This window comes from Heterocephalus glaber, unplaced genomic scaffold (assembly GCF_053883595.1).
Source record: "Heterocephalus glaber isolate CG9 unplaced genomic scaffold, H.glaber_assembly_v1.0 deba00001644, whole genome shotgun sequence".
NCBI classification, from domain to species: domain Eukaryota; kingdom Metazoa; phylum Chordata; class Mammalia; order Rodentia; family Bathyergidae; genus Heterocephalus; species Heterocephalus glaber.
In genome coordinates, this window is record NW_028258397.1 from 160317 (window position 1) to 181943 (window position 21627).

General features: G+C 53.5%; 2 pseudogenes; one reads left to right on the forward strand and one right to left on the reverse strand.

The window, feature by feature from the left end:
- The first annotated feature begins 263 nt into the window (after nucleotides 1–263).
- Nucleotides 264–2780, forward strand: LOC147822383 (sperm motility kinase 3A-like; annotated as a pseudogene).
- A 2330-nt stretch (nucleotides 2781–5110) lies between these two features.
- Nucleotides 5111–6461, reverse strand: LOC147822384 (endonuclease 8-like 1 pseudogene; annotated as a pseudogene).
- Between the last annotated feature and the right edge of the window lie 15166 nt (nucleotides 6462–21627).

A 21627-nucleotide genomic window follows, 5' to 3' on the forward strand; every position in this document is an offset into this window, starting at 1 on the left:
TATTCTTTCGGACTCACTTTTCCAGTGGGCCTTAACTTTCATCAAGGAGCCTCAGAGAGGCCCTCTCTGATGTTCACTTCTGCTCTGTCATCTGGAGCTCAAAACAATGTTCTTTATGACCCCTGCAACTCTGCAGTGTGGATCCAAGTAATGGCACAGCTGTGGTGGGGGGTGCTGCTGGAGCCCAAGTGGCTCACTCCCTTGGTGCAGGGTGGGGGTGGGCTCTGCTCCTTGGTGCTCGGGGGGGTGGGGTGGGGTGGGGGGGTATGGTGCCCTGAGAGCTGGAAATCGCTTTCTGACCAGCCCCTGGGGTGTTTGGAGGTTCAGAGGGGGCTGAGAAGAGACACTGCCCCTTTCTGCCTGTTAGCTCCCCAAGACTGCCTGTGATCCCTGGGGTTTGTGCCCCCAACCCGCTTCATGTCCCTCCCTAGCCAAATCTCCCCAGCCTGCCAACCCAAATTTGGATCCTAAAGGGCCCCAGGTGGCCAAAGCTTGGTAAAATCCCAGCTGATGGGAGGTGGGGGAGCCTTTAGGAGGTGGAGCCTAGCTAGGGGAAGCAGGTCAATGGGGGCACGTCCTTGGGGGAGACAATGGGACCCCAGCCCCCGCTTTCTTTCTCTTTGCTTCCCAGCTGTCCTGAGGTGACCACTTTCCCCCAAAGCACCTGTGGGTGACACCATTCACACTGTGAGTCAAAGGAAACCTTGTTTCGACCTGAGCCTCATGCACCCTGTGGCATGCTGCTCTGTGCAGAAGCTGGCTGGAATCAGCTTTTGACCCTGCATCCCAGTCTCTTGCTCTTGTCTTTGGGGGGAAGTGATTATGATAGGTATCTTCCTGCCAGCTTCATAGGCATTAATGTGCCTCGACAGGTTTCATAAATAGAACATTACATTATTCTAATGGCAATGAAATTGTAGCATCACTCTGAGACCAGTAAGAATTTAAAGAAAAAGGAATTGGATATGTTGAGCATAGACATCATGAGATCTCTAAAAACAAAAGGTATCACAGATTCTCAGAGCAGAAAGGAAAAGGATTTTGGAGCATCCTACGGATTTTCATTTTTCAAAACTTACGTGTCGATCTCCATAACCCACACAAGCAAGGACTGTGTAACCTTTTTTATGACAAACAAAGGGTCTTTGTGGGCAAGAGTGAGGTGGCCCTGGGGGGTGTGGCCAGATCTGCCTGGGCCCATTGGTAACGCTACCTCACAGGAGCCAGTGTGAGGTCACAGTTGTTAGCTATATAAGGCCGAGGCTCAGGTGGATCGCTTGTGGGTGACGTAGGAGTCGGACGGCGAGTGTTGGCGGTGATTTGGTGATCGGGTTGGTGGTGTGGAGAGTGGAGCTTCTGTTTCCATCGAGATGTGTAGTGTGGGTGGTGCGTGTCGTGAGGGAACATCTTGGCTGGGCCTCACGACCAGCTCCAGCAGTCACCACCTCCAGGAAAACTATGAGGTGCTGGGCCCCTTTGCCCAAGGCAGCTTTGGTAGGATCTTCCTGTGGCACGGGGATGCTGGTCGCTGTGAAGGAGTTAGAGAAGGCAACGATGCCAGCAGCCTGCATTACATCGGAGGTGGGGATCCTGAAGGACCTTCAGTACCCTAACATCGTACAGCTACTGGAGGTCATTGAAACTGAGGACAAAGTATACCTGGTCCTAGAGTATGTGACGGGGGGGAAACCTGCAGCAACGGATCCTCAGGACTGAAAACCACAGGCTGCCGGAGGAGGAGGCCCGAGGGATATTTTGGGATATCATGGGAGCCGTGGATTATTGTCATGCCCAGGGAATTGTACACGGGGACCTCAAACCCCACAATGTTTTGATCAACTCCCAAGGTCATGCCAAAATCTGTGACTTTGGGGTGGGGTTCCCGTTCCTCCCTGGGAAGGAGGTAGCTGGGGTTCCTGGCACTCTGAAATACTGTGCCCCAGAGCGGCTCTTGCATGGTAGGTATGAAGGCTCTCGGCATCATCCTCTATGAACTTCTCACGGGGCAGCTCCCCTTTGATGGGGATACCACATAAAAATAAAAAACATCCTATCCAGGAGGTTATCTTGCCCCTATTCTCGCTCCCTGGATGCCAAAAATCTCACGAAGAACCTCATTATCTCCAGACCCAGGATGTGGGCAACCCTACAGTAGGTGCCACAACACGGGCGGCTCAGGGCTATACCACCAAATGTTTTAATTGACTACCAAGATCATGCCAAAATCTGTGACTTTGGGGCGGGGCTCCGGTTCCTCCCTGGGCAGGAGGTGGCCGGGGTTCCTGGCACTCTGAAGTACTGTGCCCCAGAGTGGCTCTTGCGTGGGAGGTATGAAGGCTCTCCCCTGGATGTTTGGGCCCTTGGCATCATTTTTATACGAAGTGCTCACGGGGAGCTCCCCTTTAATGGGGATAAAGCAGATAATCTGAGCTATGCTATCTGGGAGGTGCTCTTGCCCCCAGTCCATCTCCCAGGATCCACAAGATCTCATCAGGAACCTCCTGGACTCCAACCCCAGGATGTGGCCAACAGTGCAGGAGGTGCTACAGCACCAGTGGCTCCAAGGTGTCCCACCCCCCAGTCCTCCTGAGCTCCTTGTCCCTGTCAAAATGCAACTCCTCCACCTGATGGACAGGATGGGATTTAACCCGCTGAAGGTCATTGACTCAGTGAGGAGAAAGGCATGCAACAAAGAGATGGCCACATTCCTGCTGTTGCAGAGCCAGGCACTCCAGGGGCCGCACTTAAGGATCTGTGTGAACAATGTGTATGCACCCTGAGGATGAGGATACAGCTAAAGAGGAAACAGCGTCACCCTCAACAGCTCCTGCACCCTCATCTCACATCCCCCGGAGGAGTGCCAGCACACCTGTCACCTGCACGGGCCTCTTATTTCCTGGGGTGAAGCCCCCAGGAAGGCAGGGCAGCGGAGACCCCCAGCCACCCATTCCCATCCCCAGGACCCCAACTCCTGGCATGTCCTGCCAGCCTATCCCTGCTGCTCCCAGGGTGTTCTGCCAGCCTGGCCCTGGGGCTTCCTGCTCTAGCTCCAGCCCCACTTCCACCCCTAGCAGCAGAGGGAGGCGATGCTGGAAGGCTCTGAAGAGGACCATCAGAGGCTGCCTGAGAGCCCTGTGCTGCTGCTGCCTGCCACCCTCAGGGCACCATCGACACAAGGTGGCCCCAATGTAAGTAGTACCCAGCAGAGACCCAGACAACCCTCAAGGAGGGAGGGAGGTTCAAGAGCTTCCTGTGAGTGGGCTGTGTCCTGATGATGTCTTTTCAATTGTCAGGGAGGAGAGGAAGGCAGAGGGATGGAGGGGTCATGGTCATAGGGAAGAGTCTCAGATGGACAGGAGGACTTGCTGTGGGGTCTACTGCAGAGGAGGGTGGGGGTGACCACAGCCAACAATAGCATCTGATGTTTCCACATGTCTGCTATGTGTCCATTTCACACATCTCCTTGCATTTTTAGTACAGATCCTTGAGAAGTGACTCCGTAGACGTGGCGATCCTGCTCATGGGGGATCAGCCACGAAGGAGGAAGCCATGGTGAGTCACCCTGCAGCCCTGTCTAGGGAGCTGGAGGGAAAGGAGAGGTCAAGGACACCCATGCATCCTGTGGGAGGGAGGGGGGTGTGCAGCACAGAAGGCTGTGTGGGCATCAGGAGCTGAGATTCAGTGGGAGGAAGACAGAGCAGCAGCAGGAGGGGGATTCCCTGACTTGTGTCCCTGTGCCCCAGGGAGGCTCCCCTAGGACCAGGGAGTGCCGGGCACCTTGGAGCCCCCAGACCACAGCCTCCCAACTGGGTGCAGGTAGATGTGGGGGCCGGATGAGCGTGGGCTTTGTTGAGCACAGCTGTGACTTTATCCCACAGACCTCCATGGCCTGGAGCTTCTCTCTGCTCACCTCCTGGCATGTCCGCATGTGAGGGCTTCCATCAAGAAGCCGCCGAGTTGGCACTGGAAGGACATTGAGCCCAGGTGAAGAGAAGCAGTACTGCCTGTTCTGTGGATGGGGACACTGTGCTGTTCCCCCGGCCCCCATGCAGAAGCCTAGACTCGGCCATGCCGTGAGCAGCCCAGGAATATGCAGAGGCCACACTGATCCTCTGTCCACTGAGTTCATGGTAGGAGATGCCCCTGCCCAGTCACCAGACAGGTGTGTGACAGCGTCTCCACATCATCCCAGTTCCACCCACGGAGCATCCTGGGCCAGACATCAGCACAGCCCAACGGACCTGGTCCTAGGCCCTGAGCCCCATAGCTAACATCTCTGTGGCCTCCCCACCTCCTCCTCTGTCACTGAGGACACGGTTGGCCCCAGCCCAAGGCAGTCTGCTTCCAGGACTTCTCTCAAACTCGGCCTGTCTTTTCCCCATGCACCATCAGCACTGTAGAGATTTGTTCATGGCACAGATGTTGGGGACACTCAGAGCCAGGACAATGGTTCAGGCACTACAGACACCAGTGGTGCAGGGCCAATGCTGAGGGCTTCTGCGTGTGACAGCAAGAGGGAGCCACAGGATTGAAGAACATGGAGACAGGCAAGGGATCAAGTTGAGGCAGCTTCTGCCCCAGAGCAGCTGGCTGAGGATCGATCCAGTGCCAATACCCAGAAACAGCTCTGCCGTGTGACCAGCACAGTCAGCAGAGCTTCAGCACAGTGACACTTGTGATCCTCGGAGAGTGCTCAGTGCCCAGTGCTGCTCTTCCTCTTCCTGCTGTCAGGATCTCAGGGATTTTATGCACGAGGAGCGTGAATTATGGAGGGATAAAGTGAAGTCCGAGATTTCCACAGCCAGAGCAGGGTAGAGCTGGGATTCCAGTCTGGATCCCCCAAGCTCTCAGTCGTGCTGTCATCTAGCGAGGAAGACAGGCTAGGGCATCAAACCAGGAGAGGCAGCATTGGCACCAAGAGGGCTGTGTTCATAGCTTTCCAGGCTGTGGCAGGACACCTGACATTCATCAGCAGAGGTTTCTGTCCAGGGTCACTGTGCGCTTGGGGCAGCACAGCACTTCGTGGCAGGAGTGTTGGAGGAGGAAGCCCCTCACCTCCTAGCACCTGGGAAGCAGAGAGTCAGGAAGAGGCCAGGTACCAATATCCCTGTCAAGGCCACGCCCCTGACCTCTCAGGCTGCCGGGCTGCAGTCATCTCAGGAAGGTGTCTCTGGGCCCTTGGCATCTTAGGAGGGGCCTTGATTGGAGGTGGAAGGTGCTCCATTCCGTCCACAGGTGCTGGCTGGTTTCCTGGGATTTCTTTTTTCAGGACCTGGCCCCATTGTGGGCCAGGGGCCCAGGATCCCCCTGGAATCAGATGGTGTGGCCATTCCGGTCCAGCAGGGAGCTCATGCCCGGCATGCTATAGCACTGCAGCCAGGCTCTGAAGGCAGAGAAGACTTCCTCTCTGTGCTCCGCCCATAGCCTTTGCTCCCCAGCTGGACCACTTCCTTGGGCACTGAGTGGCACAGTTCCAGCACGTCCAGGTTCTGCAGCTTAACCCTGATCTTCTGGCTCAGAGTGAGCTCCGGGCTTGGCTGGTGTCCCTGCAGGGCCTCCAGGACTGTGCACGCCTTCTCAAAGGGAGGGATCCTCAGCTGCAACAGGATCTCTGCTCCAAGGTAGTTGCCAAGGCCATTGAAGAACCACTGGTCCGGGAGGGCCAGATGGACCGGTTGAAGGCCTCGTCTGCCGGGTTTCACAGCACGTGTTCTCTGAACTATTCATTCTCCAGGCGGACACAGGGCCCGAGGTCTGGCTGCTACTTGCTCGCGGGGTCCCAGTGGCCAAAGCTCTGGATGACTGGTTGTCATCATCTTCCCCCCCGGGCACCAATGCCATGTTGTTGGTACATGTATCTCTGGCGAGATGACACCTGAGCCAGCCCAGCTCCCCCTTGGGAGGATGGGGTGTCTCTCCACAGTCCTGTCTCCAGCTCAGCAGACACCACACTGTTGCCCTGGTTCTCAGGCCTGCCACGCCCAGGCCTCCCCTGCCCGACTCTGGGCCTCTCTAGCAGGCACAGGAGTGAGAGATGCTCAGCCCACTCAGCAGACACCCACCAGGAGGAAGAGGGCTACCAAGCCCCACCTTCCCACGTGTACAGAGCCAGGCACGCTGGGGGCTAGGCTTCAGGACCCAGGTGAAGCCTGTGGATGTGCACTAGGATCATGATGGGGATGCAGAGGAAATTTCATCATCCTGCACAGGTCATGCCTTTTTCAATGCTCCTTAGCAGCAAGGGTGCCAGTGAGCCTGCCACTGACACTGGCATCTCCTACCCAGGAATGAATCCCCCAGGAGAAAACATCAGCAGAGGCTAGATCAGTGACTTAGGGGTGAGGTTGTGCATATTCCCTGGGGAGGAGGAGACTGTGTTTCCAAGGATGCAGAAATATTAGGCTCCAGAGATGATCTTGAGCAAGACATGTGAAGGCCCTCACCTGGATGTTTGGGGTCATTTTATGGGAATTGGTAACTAGGAAGCTCCCCTTTTATGGGGATGCCAAATTGAATTTATAAGATCCTTCCCGGAAGTTCTCTTGCCCCTACTGTGTCTACCTGGATACCAAAGACCTCATGAGGAACCTCCTCAACTCCAGTCGCGGGATGCGGCCAACAATGCAGCAGGTGCTTCAGCACTGGCAGCTCAGGGGTGGACCACCACACAGTCCTCCTCAGCTTCTCCCTACAAACCAAAAGACGGCAATTTTCAATCCTTAGAGCCGGGATCTGATTCAACCCACTAAATGTCATGAACCAGATAAGGAGAAAGCAACACAACGAGGAGATGGCCACCTTCCTGCTGGTGCAGAAGCAGGAACTCCAGGGGCTGGAATTCAGGACCCAGGTGAAGCCTGTGCATGTGGACGAGGATGATGATGGAGAGGCGGATTCAATGTCATCATCCCGGATATGTCTGAGAGTACGCAATGGGGGAAAACTTGTGGCAACACATTCACTGGACTGTAAAACACAGGATGCCAGAGGACTTAGCCTGGAGAGGACAGAATGGCAGGAGGGTCCCAGCAACACATTCCCATCCACAGGCCTGCAGCTCCCAGCATGTCTTCCCCGCCTAGCCCTGGAGTTCACAGTGAGTCCTTCAATCGTAGCCCTGCCAGCCTAGAGTATGTGACGAGGGGAGACCTGTGGCAACACATCCTCTGGAGTGGGAACCAAAGGATGCCAGAGGACCTAGCCTGGAGAGAGGGGGATATGTCAAGACATCAGAGTTGCCATCCAATACTGTCACAAGCAGGGAATCTTGCAGGGGGACCTCCTATCAGAGAACTGTTCCATAGACAAGCAAGGCTGAGCAAAGATCAGTGCCTTGGATGTGAGGCTGTGGAACTTCCCCAGAAGGAGGAGACCCAGTTTCCATGTACACTGAAATATCCTGACCCAGAGATTATCTGGGGAGGGGGTATGAATGCCTTCCCCTGACTTTTTGGGGTCATTTAATACAAATTAGTAGTGGGGAAGCTCCCTTGTGTGGGTATGCCACATAGAATTCAAAAGCTCCTTTCCAGGAAGTACTCTTGCCCCTGTTTTCTCTCCCTGGATGCCAATGACCTCATGAGAACCTCATCAACTCCAACTGCAGGACGGGGCCAACCCTACAGCAGGTGCTGCAGCACAGGTAGCTCCGGGGTGTACTGCCTGCACTCCCCCTGAGCTACGCTCTACCCTCAATAAGGTAGCATACTAAGCATTATGGCTGAAATGGGATTCAACTCAATAAATGTCATGGTCCGGTAAGGAGAATGCAGTACAAGGAGGAGACGGCCACCTTCCTGCTGGTGCAGAGCCAGGAACTCCCGGGGCTGAACTTCAGGACCCAGGTGAAGCCTCTGCATTTGGACTAGGAATACGATGGGGGTGCAGAGGAAATGTCATCATCCTGGACAGGTCATGGCCAGTCATCTCTCCTTAGCAGCAAGAGGGCCAGCGAGCCTGTCACCTGCACAGGGCCCTCATGCCCAGGAGGGAAGCTCCCAGGAGGGAGGGGCAGCAGAGGCTCCCAGCCACATATTCCCATCCAAGGGACTGCAACTCCCAGCATGTCCTTCCCTCCTAGGCCTAGAGTTCCCAGGAAGTCTTGTCAGTCTAGCCCTAACATCCAAGAATATGCAACGGGGGAAATCTGTGGCAACACATTCACTGGACTGCAAACATCTAAGCGATAGGCTCGGGGTGGGGGGGATGTTTCCAGACATCTTAGTTGCAACCTAATAGTGTCACGAGCAGGGAATCATACATAGTGCTTGCACATGAACAAAGCATCCCCAACCCCCACATCCTGCCTGGCAGTAAACTTGCTGCTGTTGCAGGATGTTCTGTAGCTCACCTGGTGTGTGTGAAACTTCCTTGTACCCCCCACTAGCCTGGCATGTTTCTGCTTCTGTAAGATTCCTCTTGCTCTCCCCTGAGCCCTCCCCAACTGAAAGCATGATTTAAAAGGAGAAATCAAATTGCTTCCCATTGCCCAGGAAACTTTCTAGGGCACCCGCCCCCCTCGGCCGCCGGCTATAATAAATGGGCTCGAATCTGGCACAGAGTGTGGCGCACCACTATTGTCTGAACTCACTGGTCCACCACAGCGGTTCTTGATCAGGACGGGACCTGAGTCAGCTGGTCCCTGGTCCGCACTGATGTCACCTTCTCCTGAAGTGCTTGGAAGCCCCACTGCCCCACCTCCCTGCCTCACTGCTGTTCCCAGTGCTGTGGCCCCACATGAAGACCATAGGGCCAGGAGCAGCAAGGGGCTAGGGACACGGGAAGCAGCTGCCCTCACCCCTTGCATACACCGAGGTCCTTCCTGTGCCCCTAGAGGACTAGAAGGTCCCTGAGAGCCCAGCCCCTTGGAAGCCACTTACCAGGGTGCCCAGGGCACCTCAGAACCCTTATCCCTCTGTAGCCTGAGCTTCTCCCTGTTGCAGGTCTCCCCACAAAGCTGTACTGCTGTGGGTTAGCCTGGCCTCCATGGTCCCAGAGTGCGGTCACTGCTGACCTTGCGTGGCTTAGGGGCTATCCTCAGGAGCTGCTGAGAGGACACGTCCTCAGCTGGGCTCACTCTTCACGGAAAAGAGGGACCAGGGAGGACTGTTCCTGGCCCTCCAGGTGACAGAAGTGACAGCTGCACAGAAGTGACCCCTGTGCCCTCTGCTGCCACCATGGCCTGTCTGTCCTCTGCTGAGATGTGTTCTGTGTGCTTCTAGTCAAGCTGTGTGCTTCGAGTCAAGCTGTGCGCTTCTAGGCAACCTGTGTACGTGTCCGTGCCTCTCACAGGCTGGGGGGCTGGGGAATGTGTCCAAAGGCAGTGGAGGAGGGAAGCACAAGGGACCCCAGCAGCAGAGGTCACAGGAAGGACGCATCAGAGGAGGGTGGGGAGAGGCCATGCCCCTGGGCCAGCACCCAGGCCCTTGTGGCTTCCCTCTCAAAGAAGGATGCAGGGACAGGAGAGGTAGGAGGGAGGGCAGAAGAGGCTGGGGACACAGGAAGCTCAGTGCCTGCACTGTCCAGTCATCAGAGCAGAGCTGGGTGTGCTCCACTTGCACACCCAGATGCACCACAAAGCGGGGACTGTCCCGGAAATGGGGTTGGTCCTCCCCTCTGTCCCAGGTCTCCTGACTCTCCCGGAACGCCCCACCCCTCCGTCTCCTGGGATCTTGTTTGGACCAAGGCCCACTCATCAGTGGCCTCCACCTGCAGGAAGCTGAGCAGACTCCCGCCCCTGGGTCTGCACAACCCCAGCCAGAGCTCTCTCCCTGGGGTGCAAGATGGGGGCCGGCTGGGAATCACTGCTCCAGGACAGAGAACAAAGGACCAAAGAATCCAAACCCCAGACCCACTGAACTTACACAGTTTCCATGAGATCTTCAACTTCCGGAGGGCACCTGGGGCCTTGTGTCCATTTTATAAATGATGAGCTGACCCAGGGACTCAGGTCAAGGCCAACACACACACACACACACACACACACACACACACACACACACACACACAGCCAGCCTTGACCATATGGCGCAGGTGGGCAGCCTCCTGCCAGCAGAGGGTGCCATCCACACACAGGGACAGCTGTGTCCCTGCAGGTGCAGGTCAGGCTGTGGTGTTGTCCCCAGGCCCCGGCTAAGCATCCACCCCAGCCTGCGTTCAATAAAAACACCTCTGCCCTTCCTCCTCTCATATCCTGAGCTCTGTCTGGAAAAACTGATGCTTTCCATTCAGAGAACATGGGTAGGTCTGGGGGACACCATCCTACAGGGACACAGACAGGCAAGAAGCAACAAGAGGAGGAGACATGTGACTGCAGAGACCCGGAGAGCCACCTCCAGCACAGTGGCTTCCACACTCTCTGGCCCAGGAAAAGTCTCTGAAAACTGCAGGCCTGAATTGGAGGCTCCCCCACCTGCCTTGTTGTTACTTTTAGGCCTTATGTTCTCCACGTACAGTCCAGCCACCCATGGGTCTCTTTGTAGTCTTTAAATTGCTTAGAGCTTTGAGTCTTACAAACACGAGTTCACAGGTCATGGGTGCTTTTGTCTGGCCCCCTCACCCAGTGTAATAACTCTTCACTCGCCTGTGTGCTGCACGGATAAACACTTCATGGTACAGTCTGGCCACCAGGCTGGAAGGACGCTGCTGTCAGCACAGAGGCCTCTCCTGACAGAGGACCCTGCACACACACGGAAGGTGAGCGTGTCCCTCCCCCGCAGAGCTGCTCAGTGTGGGACAGGAGAGGAAGGCCTCCCACGATGCCCCCAACATGAGCATGAGGATCGCCAGGAAGGGCAACAAGTGGTGGCCATAAAACCTCAGTCTATTATGCTTTCAATTACTGGAGAAGACAAATCAATGCTTTCTAGAGGAAAGCCATCCCATGACGCAGGCACGGCAGAGATGCACAGTGGAGACAGTTGCCCAGCACCATGATGCACCTGATGCCATGGGGCTGTGCAGTCCAGGGTAATGGGGGCCAGTTCATGTGAGGCACATTTTATCCCAGTGAAAAGAATAATGACAGCAAGGCATGGCAGGGTCTACAATGAGCAAAGAAAGAAAACACAGGAAACAGCAGCATGCAGGAAGGAAGGCAGAAATGTCACACTGCTCCCACGCACAGGCGGCATGGGGGATGGCCACTGAAGGGAGGCCTGGCAGACCTGTGCCACACACTCCAAGCAGCCACATACACACAGCACAACAGAGGCATGACAGAGAGAGAAATGGAAATACTAATCCAAAAGAAGGAAGAAACTCAGGAAAGAGTGAACAAAGAGCACATAAAGCAGAGCTGGAAGCCAGGCTCAAAGCAGCTGAGTAATCACATGGAAATGACCATATATTAATCACCAGTTACAAGGTACAGACTGTCAGATGACATGAACTATGCTGCCTACAAAAACCTGTTTATTAGCTTTATTTTAAACCTTTTATGTAGAAGAAATTTCAGATTTAAAGAAGGGCATAGAGTTCCTATAAACGCCATCGCCTGGCTCCTTCGGACAGAACCTAAGAGAACCACAGCAAGATAACTGGCAATAGGAAATGGACATTCTTAGGATATTGCTAGTCTCCTTTGAGAGTTGACGTGCACTTCAACTCAGAGAACTGTTCCACAGACAAGCAAGGCTGAGCAAAGATCAGTGCCTTGGATTTGAAGCTGTGGAACTTCCCCGGAAGGAGGAGACCCAGTTTCCACGTACACTGAAATATTCTGACCCAGAGATTATCTGGGGGGGTATGAATGCCTTCCCCTGACTTTTTGGGGTCATTTAATACAGATTAGTAACGAGAAGCTCCCTTGTGTGGGTATGCCACATAGAATTCAAAAGCTCCTTTCCAGGATGTACTCTTGCCCCTATTTTCTTCCAGACAGCACGGCCCACTCGATGCGGGGCTCAGAGGGCAGCAGGGACCAGACACTTAGATTGATGACAGTCTGCTTCTTTGGAACGCTGAACATAATGCTCACGGCTTCCTGTTTTTCATGTTTCCTAATTTTCTTCAAGTTCTGCCAAGGGCTTGTTGATAAACTTGCTGACGTGTTCGAAGTGCTCTGTCATTTCTGAGGCTAAGACCATATCAGCAATACTCTGGCTCAGTATCCAATAGTCATTCCTCTTGTGTTTTATGGTCCTGGGGATCAAACTCAGGACCTTGCGCTTGTGAGGCAAGCACAGCACCACTGAGCTAAATCCCCGGCCCCATCTTGTGTTTTTGAAGATACTGCATCTGTCACCTCCAGTGGCAGCTGGAAGGCCAAGGCCACGTGGTGATCTCGAGCCCAGCAAGGTCACCATGCAAGAGGCCTGCCCACTGCCCACGTTGCTCAGCAAGGGGCTGGCTATCCAGTGTGGTGCACGTCATGAAGGGTGGCTGAGATGAGGCCATTAAGCCCCCCAGCGAGATTGCTAGCATGACAATCATCATCCTTAGCACCAGACTGTCCTGAGCACTGCAGAAAGCCAGGGCAGAGGACGCAGGGGGCCACATGGGTGTCACGAGCTCAGGACTCCCAGAGAGCACAGTCACCAACAGGAAAGAGCTATCTGTGATGCCACCCTTGCAGCCATCTTTCCAAGGAGGGATGGTGGGACTCAGCATCATGGCCTGTTACTTAATAGCACCAGCTGGAGTGAGGGGCAGTGCAATGGATCCCAGCTGAAACTCACTGTGTTAGAGAAAAGCCAAAAGTCATAGAAACCACATGCAAAGACCTCATTGCTCAGAATGCAGACCCTGCGTGGAAAGTATGCTGGCTGCTGGGCAGGTGCATGAGCAGGGAATGGGTCAGCAGAGGGGATTCTAAGCAAAAAAGCTGGGCGCTTCCTCTGCCCTGGGTTTCTGCAGTCTAGGAAATGGGCAAAACCAGCCTGCATCTGTCTCCCTGGTAACAAAAACCCTACTTTTTTTGCATGCCCTGAAGAACCCAGGGTTCTCTTTTATGGCAAACACTGAAAGTACCTGAAGTTGGTCTTGATGAAATCTCAAGGGGCCAAACTGCACATTGGCTATCTCCATGCTGCAAGCAGCATGAACTCAAAGGGTGACAATTTCTCAACAAAGATGGCTGCTAGGACCCATGCTTTGCCCAGTGTGCCCTCTCCATCCCCGCCCAGAGGCCTCTTTTCTCAGACCTGGCTTGGCTGCCCATCAAAACCTCCTGCATTGTCCAGAGTGGTTGTCCAATGTGTTTTACTGATGCCCCAGAGCCTCGGAACAGTCCTCCTGCTTCTGGGCTCCTGCTGCCCACCCTGGCGCACCTATGTCTGGAGCCTGCTGCTCGCTTCTCTTTGCCCGAGTCCTGGCTGCAAGAGGTATCCTTACCCAGCGCTGTAAGGAGACCCCTTCTCCAGAAGTAGGCCTGGGTCTCCAGTGAGCAGCACCTCAGGTGCTTGGTGGTAATGTCATGGGAAATAACACCGGAGATGAAATATGAAATATTCTATCTCCCAGCCTGTTAACTGTATGATACGCCGAGTTCTTGTTCTCTAGAAATCAAAGAATGAGTCCTAGGAACAATGGAGGTTGAGAGTAGGAAGACATAGCTAAGGAAAGCTCCTGAGGGGCAGGGGGGACCTGGGTGGGTAGCCCCGGGACCCCACTTTACAGAGGAGTTTTATAGGGTGAAACCACGTGGGTACAACGTGGGCCACAGCCCTGACCAATAAGGTTCCAAGTACAGCCACTTAGGTAACGGTGTCCAACTGGGAAACAAGTCACGGAACAAGCGTGGATGGAAAGAAAGAGATTCTCCTAGGAAGTGCTGGGTCCAGAGGTCTCTGGTCACCCACCGGGGTGGCCGATGTCTGTCTCGGCTTCACTAGGCCCACTGTTTGTTCTTTGAGGAAGTAAGCAGGTCTGGTCATCTTGTCTTTATCCCGAGGCCTGGTTTGCAGCCCACGTGTCTCCTGTGCAGCTGTGGTGTTTCACCTCTGTCCTGACCCTCTGGAGGACCTAGCCCTGTCAGACTGGCTGTAATATTTCTACCTAGCTCATCTGTGCATAATATTGAGTACTCAGCCTCTTGAGTCTCAGAAGGTTCAACCAAGTCCCAGAGGGGGCAAAAGACAGAAAGGATTCTAGTGCAGACAGCACAATTGGGACTCCATTCACCTGAACCTGGGCAACACCCCAGGGCCAACACTGCCTCTATTGTCCCAAGAGAGGCAAAAATAAAAATAAGTTGCTGTTCATCCTAAGGAAACTCACAGGCCTTGAGGCCTGGCCCTTTTCAGATTTGCCTCCAGCCATAATCCCCGCCCCCCAACCCTGCCCCATACTGGGGATCGAACTGGGGATCGAACTCAGGACCTTGTGCTTGTGAAACAGGCATGGCACTGCTGTCCAGGCACAATTTTGATGCATCCTCCTCTTCTGACTCTTTTGAGGGCCCAACCCCTCCCTGCTTGCCTAATTATTTCCATCTAGTGTTGGGAGCAATGCTACATAATTCTAGGGGAAAATCATTGGTTAGCCTAGTTCTCTTGCCTACAGCCCAGCTACAGAATAACTCCAGTTTGGCCTCCGGTCACAACTGAGACTTCAGTGATCCAGTGATGCTGTGATTCTCCAGGACAAGAAACATCCTGGGAGAACAAACATCTGCTCAGTTCCTCGTTGTTCTTGGACTGTTAACATCTTGTTTGCCTGAGATGTACTGAACTCTCTGCAAGCCTTCCGTTACACCTTGTTTATCCCAATGTGAACTACTGAACTCTCTGCAAGTCATTTGTTACGAGGTACTGAATAAAAGGTGTGGTAAGCTGGGGGCTTTTGTCTTTGCTGCCCAGAGCAGCACTGATCAGACCCAAAGCTCAGCTTCTTCTCAGTCTCATTTTTCTACCTTTCCTGTAATTCGCTGTGTGCTGCCATGGCTCGAAGGAGACCAAGACTCACTGCAGAGGTTCTGGTAACATCCCCTTCCCCTGTTCCCTACAATCTAGCTCAGCTGTGCATAATTCCCTTAAGCACTCTGGTTGAGCCTGGTCACTGAGGGAGGGCTTGGGAGCAAAGTCAGGGCATACAGCCACATCCTGGGCTTGCCTGTCAGCAGTACCTTACGGCAGAGTAAGGGACTCGAGCAGATCACTCACCAGATCAATATTGTCTTTTGGGTGCATGGTTTATTCACATATAAAACCTTTCCTCTGTAAGGCACGCACGAATGGGTATAAGGCCCGATCCTAGTCATTCACCACGAATATGAGACCAAATTGAGTCCAAGTCACTCACTGAGTAGAGGTTCAGGTCCCACTCGAGGCAGTCTGGGAGAGCATCTGGTTCCCATGGAGATGCTGCAGAGTCTGTGTCCCTCTCTGCTAGAGGCTAGAGTATGTGGCTCAGGAGGAAACCCCAGTTGTTGTTTGGAGATGCCTGTGTCTAACTTGCAGTTCTGCAGTGTCTCTTATGCAGTTCCTGGGCTGGTATCTGCCCGGCTTATCCCCTGTTCCTGCTGAGGTACTCAGGCAAACATGATAGCAACTACACTACAGAAACTTTCTGTGGTGGTCAGGCCATCTGTTCTGGGGCTGTGGCAATCCTTGGGTGTAACCAATCAGCTTCTTCAGGTCGTGCTCTCAGAATTCCTAGAATTCCTCCCTTGGCTTCCCGGACACTCTGATGTCACTGTGTACTTGGCCACCATGTCCCACACATTGTCCCACTGGTCTAGAGAAGGCTGGGCCCTGACTGTCCCAGGTCACACCACAGGCAGGTGAGTGTTTCCTGTTTGGTCTGCAAGATTTGGTGAAAGTCAAAAGACTGCAGCAGATGGCCTCCTGCTCTAGTAACCAGGATTAAATATAGGGAGGAAGATGGGGAAACAGGGCTTCATGTACCTCTGAAATGAGCAACATTTTGGAGAGCAGTTTGGCCACACCTCAGAAAGCTGGTTGAGAAAGTAGACAGTGGGAAAGAAGGGAGGGGACTCAAACTCATCAGTCCAAGACGGTTTAGTGCCAAAGCTCAGAGGGACCTCTTGGGGAACTGCTTGTAACCTGCTGTCATGTCCTCTGTGAACTAAGTAAAATGAGACCCATGTTTCTCTGAGATGGTGATGGGCTCATCTGAGCTGGCACCAACCCTGTCCGGGCTCTATCGGATTAGAGGCAGATGAGGAGAAAGGCCTGAGCAAGCTGGGATAAGCCTCACTGGAGTGCAAAGGGCAAAGACCTAGTGAAGTCCGCTGCCCTGATGATGGAAGCCTCACAACAGCGGCAACTGCATAGCTTTCACGAACTCCCAAGTCTGAAAGCCGCACCAGGCAGCACCCACCAATAACAAACTGTCTGGTTTCACATACCCGCCAGAAACAACCAGCAAAACCTGCATCCAAGCTTCTAGGTTTAGGCACCACTCCTGCATCCTTGCTTGGAGCCCCTCTCCACTAACAAGAGCTTTTCTTTGTTCTTTCTAATAAACCATTCCCAGGTCAGGTTGTTCCCCAGTGCTGTTTGTGGACCTCATTTTTTGTAGTCTTTAGAACAAGGCCCGGGAGGAAGGGGTAAATCAGTGACATGGTGACTCAGAGAGAAAAGCTGCAGCAGGAAATGCTCAAGAGGATACCATTTATGAAAACCCAGAATGTATGAAGCCTGTCCTCAGATGCAAGAGTGTGCTTTTCTATGAAACTATAATAATGACAAAAAGCTATCCACACCCCATTGGGAAATATAATTGCCCCATGAAAAGGCCACCAAACCAGGAGCAACAGGGGTGAGGAAGTCAGGGAAAACAGGGAATTTTATTTAGTAAACTTGAAGCAAGTAAATGTTATCTAGTGGATATACTAGTAAGTTACCTGAATTTTTATAGATTTCTTAATAAAACAACCAAAGTCCACAAAAAAGCAGCCCCAGAACTGGAGGCTGGCATGCCTGAGAAGTAACCACCACAGGCCAAGTGGCCCCATCCCACAACCCAAAGGGAGAGGAAGCTCAAACAATTTAGAGGGAAAGGTGGAAGGTGAGGGGTTAGGTGGGGTCCTGCACTTGTCCCGGATCTGCCTCCTCACTGCCATCCTCACCCTCTGATTGCAGGGAACTTTGACCCCTGATTTGCATAGGGCCCAGGGCCAGTGCCCCACCAGCAGCAGCTGGATCCTACCCCGCAAGCTGGTGCTGCCACATGAGCCTCATGCAGTGTGGTTTCCTTCCGTCCAGATGCCCCAAGGAGGAAGGAGAGATAATAAACACACCCCAAACCAATACCTTATTAATTAGAAAGTGATTGGGGCCAAGCAGGAGCCAAAAGGGATCCCACAGTGCCAACTGCAGGGCTCTGACCTTCAGGGTCTGGGTTCCAGATCTCAGAGCGCAGCCCCAGCCGGGTAGCCCCTGGGTCCTGTTCCATCCTGATGAGAGGGAGGGGGGATCTCGGCCAGTGCTCCTCACCCAGGTGCCATCGAAGCTCCATGTGGCAAGGACAGGGTCCTTGTTCTGCCTAAGTCAAGATGAATTCAGTGGCTACTCAGTATGGTTTTAAGCTACAAAATTCAGTTTCCAAGGTTCACAGTGAGGGGCAGATGGGCATGGCAGTGCAAGCTGTAAATCCACACAATTTAGCAAGACTTTGGCTAAAAAATAAATTTAAAAATGTTAAAAGGATGAGGTCTAGAAGGACGCCCCCCTCCACCACCACCAAGCCTTCTTGTTCAGAAAGCCCCAGTGACCCATTTGTAACAAAATCCATCCTTAGGATGGCTGCCAGACAAGTCAGACCCCCACCCCCAGGATGGTTTTCCAAAAGGAAGACGAACATAATGGGAAAAAAAAATTTGCCAGTTGTTCCTTGGACCTTAGACAGAGGACTAATATAATATATATTATAGAATATACAAAGAATTCAAAAAAATTAGACCCCCCCCAAAATAAAAGTCTCAATGAAAAAATGGACAACTGAAATGAACAATTTTCAGAGGAACAAATGGCGAATAAATACATGAGAAAATGTTCATCATTGCTGGCCATTAGAGAAATGCAAATTAACACCTAGATTCATCCTACTCCAGAAAGAATAGCCATCATCAAGAAATCAAATAATAACTGCTGGGAAGACTAGGGGTGCGGGGAGGAGCCCTTCTCCACTGTTGGTGGGAATAGAAAAAGTACAACCACTGTGGAAATAAGTGTGGAGATTCCTCAAAAAACTGAAACTAGAAATTCCATCTGATCCAGCTATTCCCCTTCTAGGAATCTTCCTGAAAGAGTTAAAGACATCATACCACAGTGATACGTGCACACGCATGTTTATAGCAGCACAATTCTTTTTCTTTTCCTTTCCTTTCTTTTCTCTTTTTTGAGACAGGATCTCACTATATAGTTCAGGCCGGTTTTGAGCTCACTATGTAGCACAGACTGGGTGCAAATTTGCAGCAATCCTCCTGCCTCAGCTTCCCAAGTGCTGGGATTACAACACTACTATGCACTACTATGTCTGGCATCACAGCCCAACTTATAATATTTAAACCTTGGAAGCAGCTTATATGTCCATCAACAGATGAATGAATTTAAAAAGTGTGGTATTTATACACAATGGAGTACTATTCTGTCATAAAGGAGAAACCAGTCATTTGTAGGAAAATGGATGCACCTTGAGACCATAATGTGAAGTGAAATAAATCAGAACACAAACTTAACTATTGCATGGCTTCTCTTATATGAGAAACCAAAGTATAAATAAATTAGAGAGCAAGGGCCGGGGATTTAGCTCAGTGGTTTTGCCGCCTGCTGCACAAGTGCAAGGACCCGAGTTCGATCCCCAGCACAAAAAAAAAAAAAAAAAAAAATTAGCAAAATAAAAGAAGGATAATAGGAAACAGAGAGATCTTTTGTAAAAGGGAAAGGAACCAAGAGATGGAGGACAGCAGGTGAGCGGAAGGGGATACAAAGAATTGAGATGTGAGGTACATGTGCCAACTCCACACAAGGATGAGATCCTTATGTACTGCAAACATGGACAGTAGTAATTTTAAAAAATTGAAAAAATCCCTGAAAAAGTGTAGACTAGGGCCAGGGATTTAGCTCAGTGGTTTGGCCACCTGCTGCACAAGCGCACGGACCCGAGTTCAATCCTCGGTACCAAAAAAAAAAAATGTAGCCTTAAGTTTATTAAGTAAAACATACTGAAAAGCCGACCAGGGATGCTAAGATGAAATGGGAGCTCAAGAGCAAGAGCATAGCCAGAAACTCAAGATCTGGGGCTGGGGATGTAGCTCAGTGGCGCTTTGCCTGCCTGGCAAGTGCAGGGTCCTGAGTTCAGTTCCCAGTACTAGAAAAAAAAAAAGAATTTAAAAAAAAAGAAGGTCGGATCACCAGCCAGGCCCACCAGCCAAGCCACGTAGTGTCACCAAGGTGCCCGAGCAAGAGCAGACGGGGTGGCACGAGGAGGCGGGCCAGGCTACAGCCACCACCCTCCTGCAGGACCCTGCCCAAGAGCCCAGGCCCCCTCACGACAGGGTAGGTGGTAGTGTGAGGGTAGACCCTGACTCTGCAGCCACCACCGGGAATGAAGACGGAGCAAAAAATTCTTGCCACCAAAGTCTTTGGCACGGTCAAACGGTTCAGGTCAGAAATGGATATGGATTTATAAGTTGAAATGATACTAAAGCAGATGTGTTTGTACATCAGATCAATACCAAGAAGAATCACCTGCCAGGTTTGGTGGTGCATGCCTGCAGGAAAGCAGCCTGCTAGGAGCAGCCAGCTGGAGGGGGTGAAGAGGCTGAAAGACAAAAGACACATAGATAATTCCAGAAGAGGGTCCCAGGGGACTCCTGCCTCTAGTGGACAAAGAGGCCGGGACTGGCGGTGCTGGCGCTCCTCACTTAGAAAAGGGAGCAAGCAATCCTGTGGAGTCAGGTTCAAGGAAGGTTCATCTGTTTCTAATTGGCAGAGTGTGCCCAGGCATACATTTTGTCTCACTTAGATCTCAGCTGTCTGTCGATTCTTTCGCTGAGACTTCCAGCTGCCAGCTTTCGGGAATGCTGCCAAAGGAGGCCTAACTTGCCGACCCTCCTCTGTGGCCCCAGGCCGAGATCTTTCCACCTCAGCCTTCTAAGTGGATTCCCACACATGCCTGTAACCCCAGCACTCTGGGAGGCTGAGGCAGGAAGAATGCAAATTCAAGCCCAGCCTGGGGAATTTAGTGACCAAATAAAAAAGGAACCAGGGATGTAGCTCAGTGTGAAGTCCCTGAATTCAATCTCCAGTACGAAGGGAAAACGAACCACCACCCACAGCAATGTCCGCACAGCGCACGGTGGACACGGAGGGGCTAGAGGGAGGTAGTGACACAAAAAGGGTGTCACAGCAGGCAGCGCGACAGTCAGGCAGGATGGACTCCTGGAGGAGGGAGGCACCAGTCCCCGGTGGCACCTCCCGTGGGAGAGGTGAAGGATGGATCCTCCAGGGGGGACAGCTCAGGGCCCCCGGCACAATATAAACTTTCGCCCAAAGAACCGCAGGGAGCTCCTCACCCATGAGAGGTGGAAATCAGCGAGCGGCCGGGCCCGCACCAGCCCCCCGCCTGCCGTGGACACCAGCGGCGCCGCGTCCTCTTATCACTCCCTCCCAGGACAGCAGAGACCAGGCGCAGAGCGCAGCAGTGTTGAGTGATACCTGGTGCCCTGGCTCCTTGAGCACCAGCAGGGTGACCTGGAGACCCTTCAGGAAGAAAGCAAGTCCCGCCCCTCTCTGCCCGGGGCTGGGGCGGGGGGATTGCCGGTGACAGCCACTCGGAGGAAGAGCTGGTGCGGCAGGTGAGGTGAGCCCCATGCTGGAGCTCGGCGGCTGCAGGACTAAGGAACTGCGCCAGCTAGCTCCGTGGTTTCCTCGACGATGACCGGCGGAAGGGGCACGAGAGGCACAAGTAGTTGCTCCCGGGAGCTCGAGGCGCGGAAGGAGCTGGTGCCGCTGCTCCGGGCAGCAAAGGCCCTCGCCGGCAGGGCGGGAGCAACCCCCCACCCCCGGCAGGGCGGGAGCAGCCGCCGGCTTCAGGACAACCTCCCAGCCCCGCAGAGGCCTCCCCGGCCTGGCCTGCACCACCCCTCCCCTCGTGCCCCGATGCCAGGCAGCTGGAGCTCCAGGTGAAGCCGCTGGCAGGTGACAGGCTCCTCCCACGCAGGCAGGCTCCGGAAAGGGTTCTCCTCCGACTCCCTGCAGCACACCCCACCTGCCGCGCCCTGAGCTGCCCTGGCCGCCCACCTGTCCCCCAGCTCCAGCTCAGCAGGGTAGAAGCCGGGCTCCAGCTCTGGTGGTGTGCGCCAGAAGGTCCTGGAGATGCACGAGAACCTGCATCGGCTGCTCCAGGACCCTGCGAGGACCTGAGTGAGGAGGCCATCGTCAGGAGATGTGCAGCGTGCTCCAAACCCTGCATCCAGCAGCACCTGCCTTGGAACCAGCTCCAGCACCTTCGGGGCCTGGCCTTGCCTGGACCTCGGCCCTGCCATCTCTCTCCATGGTGAGTTGTACATAGGACTTGGCCGCTCTGGCTCCACAGTGACACCAACGACCAGCCCTCCATCTCCCACCTCTGCACCAGCCAACTTGGGAACAGAAGCACCCGCCCACTTCCTACAGCCCGGCGTCCTGGACAGCCTCAGTCCCTCTGTTCCCTGGCAGT